Here is a 16,297-nt window from a genome sequence, read left to right on the forward strand (position 1 = left end):
GTATGTGTACAATTGTTCACGCAGAATGATAGCAATTTAGTTTTACGCTGTATATACTCGTGTTTTTATTTATAGGTATTCTATTATTTGGATATTAAATTGTAAACTGTTCATTTGTTTTTTTTTCACATTAATAATGTGCAATTTTCACTATCGACATTTATAAATAGTTCTTAAAATAGGGTTGGCGGAAAGTTATAATTTTTGTTTCTATTTTCTTAAGATACCTACTTAATACTCGTAAAAGGGCCCACAGATTACCAGTTCGCCGGACGATATCAGCCTGTCAGTTGTTCGGAGCTGTCATATTTTGCTTCTGACAGGCCGATAACGTCCGGCGGACTGGTAATCAGGGGGCCCCTCAAATATGACATGCCGTAGTTAGGTAGCTCAATTACTAAATTTAGTGAAATACTTATTGCCTGACTGGAAAAGCAGGGTTATGTTTTTTATGCCAGCAAACATAGTCATTAATTTCAAACGATTTGAACATACTTATGAAGTAGAAATATTTATTTTCAATTTTAATTTTAGCAAAAACTTTTCAACCGTTGCCAACCCTATGAGAGCGGAAGGTGATAGCGTCGCCCGCGCAGCCAGCCGGAACAATTGCGACACTGCCACATAACCTTTAAATTTATACCTTACGTCCTCGTAATAAAGCTCATTTTACCTAACCACACCATTAAAAATCTATGCTACGAAATGGTGGATTTTAGTACACACATCGCGTCAGTTACGACTTTTTGATTTGTGGGACTGGGAATGGGACTGATTTAAAGTTTAAATGCTAGTTAATTAGCCTTCTTGATAGATGATATTGAGACTGAGAGTCATATGACCTGTTTATAAAAAAAAAGAAAAATATATAATAGGACCGCCTTACACAGATTGACTAAGTCTCACAGTAAACTCAAGAAGGCTTGTACTCAGAGAACGATATAATATAATATAAGTTACTTAAATACATAGAAAACATCCATGACTCGGTACCAAATATTTGTATGATGAACACAAAATAAATGCCCGTACCGGGACTCGAACCTAGGACCTTCGGCTTCATAGGTAGGGCCACTACCCACTGGGTCAGACCGCTCCATAAATGTCATACTTTTCATATGATAGATATGTATTATTGTATGATATGTTATATGTACTCTGTGTCATTAGATACTTAAATAAAAGTAAATAAATAATTTGTACATTTTCGGGTAGTTATAACATTTATTGGTTAACCAACCAAATACAAAACCACCTGGATCACTGAACGACCTGACTTTAACCTACATTTTTTGTTCATGTAATGTTTTCATCTACCCTCAACTGGCTTAAGAAGCCATTTGAGGGTAGATTTGGGTTACTCTTTTTCATTTCTCATGCTCTGAAAGAGGGTCATTGTTGTTCTAAAAGGTGTGCAGAAAATGATACGTTTCTGCACTAGAGCATTTTAGGTTCCAAGTACGTTTTTTTTTACGATCAGCGATTGAAATTTGGGTATAAATGGATTAGTTATACAATTTCCATTCTGATATTTGACTCCCCATTCCATAAATAACGATACTTTTGCCTAAATTGTTAATTGAAAGTACCCTCAAATATACTATAAAAATTTATACTTCGTCATGTTTTAAAAAAAACATGCATTTTACTTTCCTCGTATTCGAAATGAAAAGTAGAGTGTTTAACTCGGGTGAAAGGCATCATTTCACCCCTTGTTTAACAATCTACTATTTTAAATACCTAAAGATATAGACTATAGTATATGATTGGATTGGTATCCAGAATAACCATTTTAAGGTTAAACCGGCAAAAGGAGCCATAATGATAACTTTTAAGCACTTGGTCAGCAAAGTCGAGTCAAATCGTGTTTTCGCACCCGACGGCCATGGTAACTGCTCATTAGCTCCAAAAGCATTGAAACTGTGTCACGAACGCGTAAATGATATGTATTATGTTTATACGAACAGGGTTGTGTTGTGACAGAGTTAATTTTGTCTGAGATGTGACCTAAATTCAAATTAATGTTTAATAAATATACAAATAATTTATTGAGAAAAGTAAGTAAAGTCCAGTGGTTGCTTACTTTAAAATGTAGGTAACATAATTATTTTTTGTGTGATTCATGCTCAATGCTCAATGTTATAAAGCAAATATTTCTCTATGAGTATAAATTGAAAAAAAGTTATTAATATTTTTTACAAATTTTCTGTGATTTTTTATATTTTTTCATTTTTTTTTAATAACTAAATGTAATATTTTTATTTGGATTATGTGTCGACGTAGACATCTGTGTTATAGATATGTTTAAGATCTAACCTGTCAAATTTGACATTTGCGCGATTCTGGAGATACTCTTGAACGATTTCCACAGGATATGACTTAGAGATCCAATTCACATCTAATAGATATCTTACTCTACCTAACGTAAAAGTGACATTGGTTGCCCGAATTGCGCTGCAAAAGAGAACTAGTTGATATCTAAACTATAACGTATCTAGAATGGATCTAGTACGTGTCGTCTCTTGTGAATATCTTGAAGTTCAAATACAGCAGATAATCACTAGATTTATTATCTGTCCCTTAGATCGAAAAGTTCATCAATTACTAATTATTTCCATTCCGCCATACTAGCCGAGCGTACCTTTCTTGGGCTATTCCTGTTATTGTATTTATAAAGCTTAGACTTCCGCGCACCTGCTACATAAGAGGCACTTCGTTTCTATGTCTAGGTCTTATACTTACATAATTTCGTTTAACCCGTTTATATAAGTGACATAATTTAATAAAATAATTGACCGAAGCGTTAGTGAAGTTCTCCGTTTTAACTTGGGTAAAAAAATACATTTAATAATCCAAAAAATAATAATATATTGGGTATAATGCTTTCATCAAAGCTCTACAGTTCGCAACTCTCAATCGATTCTCGTGAAAATTTGTGACCGAATTCTATGATTAAATAGATTTTTTTGTCGATCTATTTTGGGGATTTTTTCCGAAATGTGGAAATTGGCATAAAGGACTTAAGCATCAATAGTTATAGTCTATGGTGCTTAAAACTATTGTGAGTTCACTGTGATAAAGACTCAATGAACTAAGTATTTATCACTTTTAGATTATTATTAATTCATTTATTCATATAAACAATTACAATGATACATATATACATTAAATGCGCCAAACTGGAGTAACCAGTTTGTTGGCGCGCCGCCCTCAACTCTTACTTAATATTAAGGTAAATGTTTACAATCGTGACTTATATACTATTGTTAGTAGAAAAGAAAGCATGTATTTCTTAACTATTTATATTGTTATTGATATTTTAATATGTACATGAATGTGGAATGATTTTATAATTTTCTAGGTAAGTATGTATTTGAAATTATTACTTTTTAGGTAAGTATATTTCCAACATCTCCAGTTTTAACTTTCTTTTAAACGCTGCTTTTGTAATATTTTCATTTACAGACAGAAATCTAATGTTATTATATATCCGAGGAGTTATATAGTGTAATGTTCTTTCCCCATAGTAATTACAACATTGTGGTTCGAGATATTGTGCACGCCTGTCAGCTCTTAACAACTTATCGTTTAGCCGTCTAGGCATTTTATGGTCGTTGCACCCATATTGGTCTACGGCCACAAGATACCTAAACTTTTCTTGAACAGGGAGGACCCCACACTTCCCATATAGCTGATCGTAGTCACCTTTACACTTATTCTTTTATTTTTTACCTACAAGCATTTTTAAAAACCTTATTTGTAATGATTTAATCTTGCTTATATAGGTAGGAAAGGTCCTCCCGTACACACTTAGACCGTAGGTTATTAATGATTCTACTAGATATTCTAACGCGAGGTCTACAACTCTACAGTACGTATGTATGTATATAAAGATATTAATATTAAACAATCTCCGGATGTGCCGGTTCGGTGCGCTGTCGCCAGTACGGCTACCACCAGTTTTGACATTGACATAACGCTCACGTTTACGTAACTTACTTTCTATGCATCTCGCTCGTACTCGCATATGCGAGCAATAGTGCAAGCGAGATGTACAGAAAGTAAATTACGTAGACGTGAGCGTTATGTCAATGTTAAAACTGATGGTAGAGGCTCAGATCTAGGATCGAGGTTACAACTTACGTGGGTAATACTGAAAGTTCTTAGGATGGGCATTATAGCAAAAAGAGGCAGGCAAACTATGAAAATATAATTTATATATAAAAAAACCGGCCAACTGCGAGTCGGACTCGCGTTTCTAGGGTTCCGTACATAAGTCCGACTCACGCTTGACTGCACATTTCTAATACTATTTTGTGTATTTTTTTCAAAATTTGAGGCCCAGTAGTTTCGGAGATAAAGCGGGGGGGGGGGGTCATTTTTTTGGCTATTTTCTTAATTAACTTCGGGCCTATGTATTTTAAAATTATAAAAAAAACATGTCCATCTTTGGGTCGTTAATTAACATATGTGTACCAAATTTCAACTTAATTGGTCCAGTAGTTTCCGAGAAAATAGGCTGTGACAGACGGACAGACAGACAGACCCACGAGTGATCCTATAAGGGTTCCGTTTTTTCCTTTTGAGGTACGGACCCTAAAATTGTGAGGTTTCATTCGAACGGCTGTAATTAGTACATATTTCAGGAACGCTGGCAATTATAAATTATAAATCGCGCGTTATTTCATTTTTACCCTAGATTTTTTTTTATAATGTAGTGCTCTTGCATTGCTTCAGCCGTTTTTGATTTCCTCAATTCAAATGGCAACAGTAAAAGAAATCACGCATTAAAATTAAGATTGGCCGCCTAGTTATTCTAAAGACTTTGCCCCTCGTAATATAATTATTGTGAAGGACCCCTGTCACTGTAACTTGACTACCGAGGTCTTGACAATTAGTGCACGTAAAGGATATCTTTCGTAATAATTGTAATAAATTGTCTACATGTACAATTGTACATATACAGGGTGGAAAGGCACGACGATCCTTCCCGGAAGTATTAGGTCGTTTAAGTGATACAGAGACTATTGGTAATGGTAAGAATCGTTAATTGAGTAAAAAATAAAAATTGCAAAAATACTACTTTTTAACTGTGGTGATAACCCTATAGCATGTGCACATGACGGCTAGATTAAGGATCTCCGTCGGGAAAGCTCGGGACTTTACACTTTTTTCCGATCGTTGACAGTATCGCAATGATGTATGAATGACGCATAAATGTCAAATAAATCAAATGCATGCAAAAATATTACAAACAATTTTATTACTTTCTTAGATAATTACTTTTTTCCAATATTTAATACTATCTTCTTTTCACATACGGTGTTCAAATGTACCTCCGTGTATTACAACGCCGCCGCAGCCCGTACCCGAGTATGTCGATGCACATGCGATATAGTGTATGCTCTTCGTCATTTATCCTCCGCAGAAAGCACCAATTAGCCTTTGTCTCATTTCGTCCGCAGTTTCACATTCCGTTTGGTTTGGTACACCATATCTTTTACACAGCCCCACAAATTTAAATAGCCACGAGCATCTAACATTCTTATTTGAAGAATATGACATTCAATAAGTATAGTTCAATGAAAATTTAATTTCAAACATCAGACGTCTTGTCTATTTCCTACCACGCAAGAAGGTTTGTTAGTTTGGTATTGAAGAAGTATTTATTCTTGATTTATTCTTAGTATTTCATTTTTGCAAGTTCATTTGGTGCAACTAACACAACCTACATGTAATTTTTTATTATTTTAAATAGTTTCCAATTATTCGAAAATAATTTTGTGAAACGTGTTAAGAAACTAAAACCTTTTTATCAGTCAAGGAAACCAGAGATATTTATAAGACGATTGCGTACTTTTGAGTGGTTGTCAATGTCACCATTTGAACTGTCGTTGTAAACAATGTTGTGGTTAGTATTATTAATATTAAGGAATAACATAACTATTTCATTCAAGTATTGAACAAGTGGAACCACTAAGAAAGCGAAAATCCTGCAATGATTCTTACCGTGCTGTAAGCAGACCTAAAAATGGTTAGATGGCAACAAATTAGCATAATTTCCTGTCGAATACTGATTGTTTACAAGTAAGTTCATTGACCCTGTCACCTGTTAGGGTTAGAACAAAGTAGTTTTTTGCGTGGATGTTTAAAAGGTCATAATTTAGAAACGGTTGCCCATATTAACATAGTTTCTATGGAGAAAATATAGAGCTTAGGCTAAACTATCTCCCATTTCCGGAAAGGATCGTCGTGCCTTTCCACCCTGTATATCATTTTAGCTGCAAAACTGCAAAACTTCGCCTTATGCCCCGTTTACATCAATTCCAGTAGCATTCCAATCCATTGATTGAATCCAGCACTGGAATGCCACTGGAATATTGTGAACCGGTACTGGAATATAGATATTACTATACATTCCAGTCTAGTGACTGGATTGACGGTCTACTTGATTCCAGCTCGCCCAATACAGCGCCATTGGAATAGTGTAGACTTCCAATCCAGTGCTGGATTAACGTTTAACAAAGTCATTTTAGTCCACCACCCCAAGCTTACTTAAGTCTAATCTATATTATGTATTTAAAAAAGAATCCCTATTTCCCTTGGTGACGGCATAACGCGTAAACGGCTGGACCAATTTCGCTAATTGTTTTTGTATTGTGTTTGTTATTGTCAGGAGAAAGTTCTTATGAAAGAAAAGATAAATATATATATAAAATAAGAAGCTGCGCGGAATATTCGAAGTTTTAAGAAAACTTAACGACCATATTATTTTTTCCAATGTAACCTTCTTAGTATCAGAGATGGACATTTCGTAATTGATTCCTGATTCCACGATTACTCGAAATTACTTTGTAATCTGATTACCGATTCCCAGATTACTTTGTAATCTAACAATACCGAATTACTAAGTACAATTCCATTTGAGGAATCAGGAATCATCTTTTCTAATATTACAATTACTAGTAATTGGAATCAATGTCGATTCCTCATTAGAGGAATGCATTACTTGATTCCTTTCAGATTACATTTCGTACTTCTACTATCAAAAGTACATAGTAGACATGTTAAGTATCATTATAACATAATAAATAATCTTTATTCATGTCAAACATTATTGGTAGGTACATTCCAAGTCAATCTTAAAATCTACTTATATCTTAACAATCTACATATATCCTAACTTAAAATCTAAACACATTACCAATATACCATTCTATTACTTACACTATCAGCCCCATCCCGACCCCCACCTAGCCCAAAAGTGCCAAAGATACTAGCGGCATTACCGCGCTCATATTCATTATAACTGTTTGTTTGACATAAAGTCGCATGATTTGGAAAAAGGGACCAAGGCTATTACAATTCACCGTAATTAAAGGACCACTCACCATAACTTATAGGGTCTGTGGCCTTGGCGATTAGAGCAAAGGGCCGCTCACCATTGGATGTCAAGATTGGGCAGATACGGGTACTTAAGTTGTGCAATGTAAATAATCTATGCCCGCGCATTGGAAAACATTTTGATACTAATTGGAACTTTAAGATACGTCAATAATTTGCTAAGGATTCGACATGCATCGGATGTCAGTGTCAAAAGTGACGTTGCTCCAAACATAAACGTAACTTTTTATAGTTCGTTTTTTTAGCATTAGAAATAAGGTAAACAATCTTGATGTGTCTTTTAATTGAAAAACACATTTAAAAAATAAGTTACGGCAAATATGTAACAATTATGAATCTAATACGATCATTTAAATTCTTCTGCTTTCATAAGTAATAGTTACTGATTTTTAAAAAGCGTTTTTCAATTAAAAGACATCAAGATCGCTTAACTTCTTTCAAGTTATTTCTAATGTTAAAAAAGCGAACTATAAATTGACATAACCGATCCATATCGTATCTTTAGCAAATTTTTGACGTATCTTAAAGTTACAATCAAAAGTCGAATGGTCTGTTTTACCCTTCGAGCAACACCGGCTTCCGACACGTCGGAAGGGAGGGGCCCAAGCGATATCACAAGGGGCCCACTGATTAACAGTCCGCCGGACGGTATCGGCCTGTCAGTTGTTCGGAACTGTCAAAATTTTGTTCTAACTGACAGGCCGATACCGTCCGGCGGACTGTTAATCAGTGGGCCCCTTTACCGTACAAATCTTTCTGCCATTTTTTTGCGGGGGGAAAGGTGCACACAGTCGCACTTCTCACACACTTACATACAAAATCCAATCTGTAATGACGACACAAATACATAGAAAATGACACACGTCAAAGACAAATCTTGCAAACCTCGATCTCTTTTTGTATACGGATGTCACAAGTGTCACAACACGCACACTAACACATTTTCGTCGAAGAATTTTATTGTATTCTGACAGATGAGAAGTCGGATTTGTCGCTCGACCGATCTGCAATTTGTACTGGGCGAGCAAAATCGCTAAATTCAACAATTACATGAGACTAAAATATAATAATTGTGTTTAAATGTGATTAAACGTATGATATGAAAAAAAAAAATATTATACGTGAAATGTAACACCTTCTTTTTGTAAATTAGATGTCCCCGACCTCTTTTTACAACAAAAAACCGAGCAATTAGGCATTTTTCTGCTGCTGTGTTCACCCGCGCGTCTGGACTCGGTCTAGTGAAAAATCCGAGCGCAACTAGTTTTATTACCCGCGCTAGATCAGTTGATCTTATACCTAGGCAGAGGGGAAATAGTGCGAATGCCGCCTCCCTTCCGTGTTGCTCGAAGGTTTTACCACACCCGCTCGGGAAGGCACTCGTTATTCCTTGAAATCAGTGTGCAATCAGTACAAAAGCAAAGTTCATTGATTTTTTCATATTCATAAGATGTGTAAAGACAAATTCGTGCTTCGAACCTAGATGGCGCTGTACGGTTCCTTACATTATCCAGTATAACTGTGGTTGTCAAATGTTAACGTTTGACAATGCAGTTATGACAAAACATGGCGCCGTACAGCATTTAAGAACCATTTGAAAAAGTATTAATTAAGTAATATTTTACAGAACTTCAATGCGCTGGGTACTTTAACTGTAATTACCTCATTTTATAAAATTGGCCGGTTGCCAAGTGCGAGCCGGACTCGCAAACGAAGGTTTCCGTACCATTATCTATAAAAACGGTCACCCATCCAAGTACTGACCCCGCCCGACGTTGCTTAACTTCGGTCAAAAATCACGTTTGTTGTATGGGAGCCCCACTTAAATCTTTATTTTATTCTGTTTTTAGTATTTGTTGTTATAGCGGCAACAGAAATATATCATCTGTGAAAATATCAACTGTCTAGCCGACCGTGAAGAAGAACCGTGATAACGGTTCGTGAGATACAGCCTGGTGACAGACAGACGGACGGACGGACGGACGGATGGACAGCGGAGTCTTAGTAATAGGGTCCCGTTTTACCCTTTGGGTACGGAACCCTAAAAATACGCGGAAGCAAATGTATATTCGTAGATATACTGAATAAGGAAGCTACTTCTCCGTTTTACATTAAAAGCAACCAGACATAGGTAATAATACTTCACTCACCTTGGAACTGTTCATAATTATTATGCGGTTAAATGAATTCAAATGTTTTGACCTTTAACAAGTCACACATTTAATAAGGCCCTGTCTATTCGTAGAATCATTCTGAAAAAATTACATTAAAATTTTGACTCCCACACATATTAAGATATACTGTGTGTTACTGACCATGGGGCTTTAAATCCAGGGCTCGATTCTACTCGCTAAACTGAGCTACTTTTACTATGGCACCAACCCCGAAATCCCGAAAAAAAATTTCTTTTTCATACATTTTGGCTGATCAGATGTCGACGTTTTCACAGAACAATAATCGAGATAGAAGGAAAGAGTTCGTCGATTTATATCGAAACCAAGCGTGCCGACTTTTTACCACCTACTGTGACGTCACAGCCGCAATTTAGTGATGGGAAGTCCTAACCGATCTAAGACACCGATGCCTTTCTGCCCCGCTACGATTCAACTGTCTTGCTCATACTCATGGATTTTATATCTGCGGTCCCGCTCGCTAAAAATCACAAATCGATTAACGCGAATGTCATCGATTTTCTGACGGACTAAAGATAAAAACAGACGAATGATACAGACAGACGAATGATATTTAACGGAATCACTAAATTCCTAAAGAATATTTGAATTGAATTTTTTAAATTAAATCTTATTACTTATTCTAAAAAAAGATTGTATCTAATACTTTTTTATATGTACATGTATAGGTATAAAATTTAGACAATTTTCAATTTTTTGGATATAACTCACTAAGTATATGTGTTGTTGTAGGCTATGGAAACATCAAAATCGCGAAATAAAACCAGGGAAGAAATTTTAGAAGCCAAAAGAAGAGCTAGCCGAATACGTCATGAAAAAATAAAAAAAGATTCGAAACTACAAGGAAGAGTACCTAACTGCCCGACTCCGAATTGATTTATTTTGATATATGTTATAGAGTAGTCTAAAATAACGGACACGTATTTTTAGGGTTCCGTATTTTTTAGCTGCCCAAACTCAACCTCAACTCAAATATATTTATTTATTTTATATAATTTTTTTTATATAAAAAATGAGTTTGTGGTGAAATGACAAAACACGTCCCCGTTCTTTATTCATGTTCTACAACATATAACGAAACCAGTAATTAATTATCAATTTTTTTGAACTAATCTCTTCTCAGAAATTAGAAGGTTTGGTCAATGTTCAGTACTTTGAAGGCCATTTTCTCCTAACAGGTTGAGTTTGGGTAGCTACAAAAAAATACGTGTCCGTTATTTTAGACTACTCTATAACATATAGCAAAATAAATCACATCGGAGTCGGACAGTTGGGTACCCTTCCTTGTAAGTGCACTTAGAAAAGAACAACAAATAGAAACTATGCAAAAAGAAAGAGAGAGAAGCGTGTCGTATTTATAAAAGATAATAGTACAGATTTCATTTTGTCTACTACTTTATCACACGGCTACATAAATAGTAGGTTGAAAAAATAGTTATCATTTTTTCTGTCTTCAAAATCGATTTTAATCGATTAAGAATTCGGCATTGAAAATCGTAGGGTACAACACTATATCTTACTTTTGACAGACGAATAAATCAACCTTGAATGCGTCTCGACAAGTTTGGATTGTTTTATTTTCGTTGCTGGTTTTCAATGCTTGCCAAGTCTAGCGCGTCAAATTAAAGCCGCAATGGAAAAGTAGCATTAGACACAGAGTCGCCTGCTACTGTTTATATGAAATTAATACTGAGCATCAAAATAAATTGTTTTTTAAATAATAACAGATATTTTAGGGCAAATAGTACTTACCAATGAAAGGAAATGTCTTGATTAATAGCTCCTACATTTTGGTGGTGTTTGAACAGTTTATTATCGAGCAAGGGGCCATTTTGTTATCACATCCGAACGTCACACACGGAAAGCGGTCGAGAGCGGACTGAGCATCGCGGCGAGCAACGACGATTTATAATCGTCGTTTCGGCACGCGAGGTACATACACTTTTTCCGTCTACTCGATATAGGTCTGTGGACGTTTTCTATGGAAAAGCCAAACATTTTTCCCCGATTTTAGGGTTAGTCCCATAGTAAAAGTAGCTAATTGAGAAGAAATTGGAACTAGAATTCTATTGGTCTGAATGCCACCCCCCCCCCCCCCTGACCCATGAAAAAAAAAACAGATGTAATCAGCCAAAATGTATGAAATATTCGCAATTTCGGGGTAGGTAAAGTGTCATAAAGTCATTTGATATTGTAGTTTATATCTAGATCGCGTAGTATGCGTCTAATCAGTTCTACTATGAAAAATCCTGCAACGAAAACTGGAAATATTGAAAACACTACATTTTGTTAGGCCATGTGATGTGGTGGTACGACATGCTAATGCCCAATAGATGACACCCTGCTGTCACCTCTATTGACAATTACTTAAGTTTCAAGATGACATGTACTGGGACCGCGTCGAGCACCACCACCTTATTTAGTTGACGTGTTAAAATTAACTTGACATTTAAAAACGAATACGTAATTATTCACAAATCGTTTATACCGTTTATTAAAACACAATAACACGGTATAGTTAATACACCAAATAATTGCATTTAACCGGTAAATGGAGGGGCATTCGGTCCGACCTTACGCTCGTTGTCTGTGACACTCCACCGCGTTTTGGCGGCAAGCGCGCGCGTAACGGACCGCAGACAACTTTTTAAATTTACTTTTTAATTTTACTTTTTTTCGTGTGAGTGAATGGAATATGCTTTGATGTGTCTGTGAAGTGTGTTAGTGTTGTTGGAGTTTTCAGGTTGGTAGTAAGGTTAAGGTTATTTAAGCATGTTTACATTGAAATCTGTTTTAAGCGCTGACATTGCATAAACTCGATTAAAAAAAAGATGAATGACAACAATACGAAAGATCAGAAAAAACGAATTGATGATGGTGCTCTCGTTAATGGTTCTTATTAAAGTGAATTTGGCAATGTCAATAAACATTCAAATCAAACGTTTGCTTTCTTCAAGGGGAGAAAGGGGTGCTGAAAACGGGTAATCGTAAACCTGTTGTCAGCACCCCTTTCTCACCTCACCGGTTTTCAGGGCAACCAAAATATTTATGTCCTGAAGAAATATCTTCAGGTCATAAATATATTTGGGGCGAATTAAATATAATTCGTAAAAGAAATAATCTTAAACCCGTTTTCAGCACAGAAATATCATCAGGTCATGAATATATTTTGGGTGCCCCGAAAACATCGTTTGTAGTCTGTATCTGTAGGTATTTGAATAAAAGTAAACAAAATCTACCCTCAAATGGCTTCTAAAGCCAGTTGAGGGTAGATGAAAACATTACACGATCAAATAATGTAGGTTAAAGTCAGGTCGTTCACCGACTGATCCAGGCGGTTTTGTATTTAGTCGGTTAACCAATAAATGTTATAACTACCCGAAAGAGTACAAAATGTTTGTTTACTTTTATTTTAATACCTAAAAATACAGAGATAGTAATGAAACAAAGTTGATTTTTGTTTAATTATTTATTTGCTATAGTGAGTGAGCTTGACTTGTCACCTGACGATTTATTTAAGTATATTTCTGCACTTTGCTATTCAACTATTCACATGTCAAGTCGCGCATCATATGCTGAAAGAGATCGCTGTTTAATGATAAGACCGCCATTGTTTAACCCAAGTTTAACCTTCTGTTTGTGCAATCCTGTTGACTTAATCAGGTTTTTTTACTTGATTTTTACGCTAAAGATATAGTTTAGCTCAGTTTATTCATTTCATAATGATAAATTATTCATAGGTTAATGTTATGAATTTATATTATGATCCTCAATAATTTGGTATGCAAATATATCTATCTATCTATCTATCTATCTATCTATCTATTTATCTGTTTCTGTAAAAAAAATAGAAGAAATGTAATTATTTGCATTAAAAAATATTTTTCCTCAATCGAAAAAAAAATCTATCTTAAAACGAGCAATATACATATATGTCGGAGATCTAAGAAACGGTTCTAACGATTTCGATGAAATTTGATATGTGGGGGTTTTCGAGAGCAATAAATCCATCTAGCTAGGTCTTATCTCTGGGAAACCGCGCATTTTAGAGTTTTTATATGTTTTCCGTGCAAAGATATTAATTATAAAATGTCAACAATGATAATCAAAAAACAATACAAATTATAAAAAATAAAAATTGATAGGATAAAAAAGGTGTTTAAAAATTACCGTCTAACTAAAAACTAAATAAATATTACATTATACTGTTTTGTACCTAATATCGAATCTGGGACGCTATACCTGAATTATGCAACTGAGATAAACGCTAAGATAAAAAAAAATCAAATATATTTTGCTTAAAATATGGTACAAAAGATGGACTTAGCAATTAAGAAGGACATGCATACTTCACCAGCAACTGGCATGCAAAAACACAAACCCTAGCTATGCTACATCTATTAATAATGCTAATAAATCGAAGATAGAGATAGTCCTATCTAATATTCGCGCTTCCCTCATTAATTACATTAACTGTTAATATATTATGTAAATGTCCGGTCTGCAAAGTAATTGAATCTTTGCCGATATAGTTGCGCAGTCGGATTTGCCAACAATGCGGCAGGTTTCACATTACGCCGCTGAATTATTGGCTATCCACCGGACAGACGCTAATTATTGGTTATAGGTTGTTACGTACTCGAAAACACCATTTACTTACAATTGTACGCACTTTTTTTCTGGCCTGCAGGCCTAGGGTTAGACCGAGAAAATTCTGCAGCGATTTTGATAGCCCATGCAGTGAAAGTGTTATTTATACGTCATAATTTTCGCGCCAAGCTAGATAATTTTGTTTATCTATTTTTAGATAGCAAAAAAAGTATAGGTAGTAAGTATACAATACTTGTAATGATAATTATAATCAAGCTTTTCAACCTCACTTCATACTATTTAACGTACGCCGTCATATTAGTGTTTGTGAAATATTATTGTCTACTTGACCTTCCCAAAACTACATTAGATCTAGGTTAGATTAGTCTGGTATTGCAGTGGATTTAAATTTCGGTAATACTACAACCAGTGTAATAATGCAATCATTTTGTCTCTACATGAAAGAGATACTTAAACTGATAAATGTTTAATTATATTTAAGGGTTTTTTTTTGTCAAAATTGACGATTTATTCGTTGACTGTTACGGGCAGCTATAAAGAAATGACATTACTAGTGATGGTGTAGTGATTGGAATGAAGGAATGACGGCAAGTAATGAAGTTAGTTTAAATATCTTGCTTCAGTATTGCGGTTATGTCAATGTACAGTCGCCATCAGATATATCGGAGCGGCCGAAGTGCTCTATAATATCTGAACACGCGCTCTAACGCGCTTCAGATATTTATTTATTTATTTAGAAATATAATTCAGGCAACAACCCATATTACAAATACCTTACAGACTAACATAAATATGTATTTTATAAACTTAAAACCAATCACTATTTAGTCGACAAAACGGCAGATATTTATGAACACCTTAGCTGCTCCGATATATCTAATGGTGACTGTACGTAATACTGGAAATAACATTTACAGTACATAATATGGTGCTACTTTACCGCCCTAGTGCAGTAATAGGCACAATACGTGCATATGTCGCAAATTTAAAAGGCCATATGTACTGTTAAACGTTGTACAATACACGTGCATAAAGGTAATTAGCAACTCGTGTCGATTTAAAACACTCCCTCCGGTCGTGTTTCAATTTATCGCCACTCGTTTCGAATTTCATATTTTTCGCACTTGTATCGTAATGTACTATACAATTAACACTGCAATGATTGGAATGATGGAATTACGAATGACAGAAAGAATGACGGAAGGTAATGAAGTTATTAAAAGTTTTTTTTTTCCAAACTCTGTAAATGTCAATCCTCATTAATTAAAAAGTTAGCAAAGTTCTCCTAAGCACATTTTCACGTAGCAGCATTGGATCGGGTTTGAAGAAAATCCATTTTTTATATGTACCTACCTATATAGGAAAGTGATAGTAAAATAATTTCGGTATTGAGAAATGTCAACACAAACTCAGTCAAGAAACATACCACTCGAAGTCGACATGAAGGTTTAACTTATTTACTTATGCTAAAAACCGGTCGGTTTCGCAAATGTAAACAATTATTGGTTTGGCTAGAGATGATAGGTGCAAATGTCAAGGTCTCATAGCTTAGAGCATTTAGTAACTGGAGACGCCTTGGCTGTCATTTTCCGTACAAAACAGTCTGCCGATTATTGCGGGGGAGAGGCACGTCAAATGTGTGGCTAATATTTCTACATGATGTGTACGTAACGTACAAATAGCCATGTAAGATAAACGTCAGTTCATACAAAAGTTTGCACAATTGTGCAAGGTTTTCGGCAGAGGGGTAAGCTCTTAAGGGCGACTCCGGTTATTAAATGCGCTAAGTCTCATAGCGATAAGGAGTCAAAGAACTGGGGGCGTAGTAACGATATAACAACATAAATGGCATCTAATAATGTTTCATTTACTTTGACTTCGAAAAAAAATATTTTTCTCTAACATGCAATGAAATATTGATGTTATGTTCCTTATAATAGGCTGCGAAGTATGACGTTTCAGGTGCGGCTAGGACAAAAGGTCGTTAATGGAATTTCATACACATCTTGCAGGCCTAGGCCGGCAAAGTCCTCTTTTTTAATTTTCATTTCACAGATATTTGTGAAACAGCATCGTGGCATTCATCCATT

The 16,297-nt window shown here is 35.2% G+C and overlaps 1 protein-coding gene and 1 long non-coding RNA gene across 2 annotated transcripts in view; both read left to right on the top strand.

Moving 5' to 3' along the window:
- The window catches only part of LOC134800869 (uncharacterized), a 417,476-nt gene that overhangs the window by 32,121 nt on the left and 369,058 nt on the right, over positions 1 to 16,297 (top strand). The gene's annotated exons all lie outside the window — the stretch shown is intronic.
- LOC134800726 (uncharacterized) overlaps positions 12,183 to 16,297 on the top strand; it is a 100,389-nt gene continuing 96,274 nt past the window's right edge. The window contains exon 1 of the mRNA XM_063773248.1: positions 12,183 to 12,339. The gene's annotated coding sequence lies outside the window, so the exon portion shown is untranslated. The remainder of the gene's footprint in view (positions 12,340 to 16,297) is intronic.

Source organism: Cydia splendana, chromosome 20, assembly GCF_910591565.1.
Source record: "Cydia splendana chromosome 20, ilCydSple1.2, whole genome shotgun sequence".
Lineage (NCBI taxonomy): Eukaryota > Metazoa > Arthropoda > Insecta > Lepidoptera > Tortricidae > Cydia > Cydia splendana.